The sequence below is a fragment of the Rhea americana genome, unplaced genomic scaffold (genome assembly GCF_003343005.1).
Source record: "Rhea americana isolate MKP2758 unplaced genomic scaffold, rheAme1 scaffold_147, whole genome shotgun sequence".
Taxonomy (NCBI): Eukaryota; Metazoa; Chordata; class Aves; order Rheiformes; family Rheidae; genus Rhea; species Rhea americana.
This window is the reverse complement of record NW_028185561.1, coordinates 1,013,735-1,015,201: the sequence shown is the minus strand read 5'-3', so window position 1 is coordinate 1,015,201 and position 1,467 is coordinate 1,013,735.

Here is a 1,467-nt window from a genome sequence, read left to right as displayed (position 1 = left end):
GCGGCGCGGGGGGGGGCGCGCTGGCTGCGGCCTGGTTTGGGCGGCGTGAACGAGGAATTCGCGGGTGGCTCGAGGCGGTTGAGGCCTCAGAGCTGCCACGTGCGAAGCGCTGTGTTTGTGGATACACTGGCGTTTGTCCGGTTTCTAACTGCACGTTGCACCAAGGGGGTGGCGGTGCTGTGTTTGTGGCTTTTGAGTTTCCATGAGGGATCCTAAACCTCACTGAAGTCTCACTGTGGTCTTAAACCTCACCGTGGTCTTAAAGCTGCAGGTGGGAAAAGTACACACATACATGTTGATAATAAAAACAAGCTATATACACACACACACGCATATACACATGCAGAAAGATCGTGTATGGAACCCTCACAGACAACCCTGCAAGGAATTTTTCACTGCAAGAGCGTTTTCCTTTGCAGTTTACCAGCTTTTCAGGATCAGGAGTGCAGTTCTTAGGTTGCAATCCGTTAGCTTCAAAGTCATCATTCCAGTTTTCAGATTTAAGCAGATTTAATATAAAGCATTGCTTTATAACAGCAAATATTAATTCTGATTATAAATGGCTTAAGTAAATGCTAACCAAAGTATGTGCAGTCAGCATGTATAAGAAATCTTTCAGGCTTTGAGGTAGTTGCCAAGTGAAAGTCTCTAATATTTATAAATCAGTTGCGACCTTTCCAGTAATCGTGAGCCGCCTATGAGCAGACCGGCAACGTCTTGTCATTGAATTACACTAACAGATTCCCTGGTGCATCAGGGGATGTGGTCTCATAAATTCTCTGCAGCTTTATATATGTTTAAACAGATTTGATTTTGTGGCCCTCAGTTTTATGAACGCACAAATGATTTTGTGAATGCACACAGAGGTGATTTTGAAGCTTGGGAAGGGATCCCTGGATCTTCTGAGAATCTCCTTCTTCATTATATATTTAGTGGCAAGTCCTCTTCATTTTGGAGAAAAGTTTGAAAATACGAACGGAAAGCAGTAAAAAGGACATTAAAAACTTTGCACTCTTGTGTAAGTCTTAGCAAAAAGGCCTCAAGCCCTGGTTTTGCAAATACTGGGAGCAGGTTCTCCTAAGAATAGTCAGGTGTGTTTTAGTGGCATTTGATATGTGATCTGCTCACTCAGAACAAATTAACCTATGATATGTACATCACTTGGCAAAGTAGTTGGAAATGAAAGCCATTATGTAGACTAAGTATTTTTGTTTCTTTTTAAAAAACAAAACCCTTCTGCCCCAACAACTACTGCAAGGTGTAATAAAGACACTTGGAATATAGTGTGCATTTTACAGTATGTGAATAAACTTGTGCACAATTAAAGAGAAAACTACGCAGCTGAGAATCTAGCTGGCTGTTTTCTGCCATGTTTTTCCTACAAAAATCTGAATTTGTACCATCTGCTTCTTCAGGGCTCTCCTACGAAAACGGACGCTTCTCTCCTCGCTCCAGACCCCCCCCCCC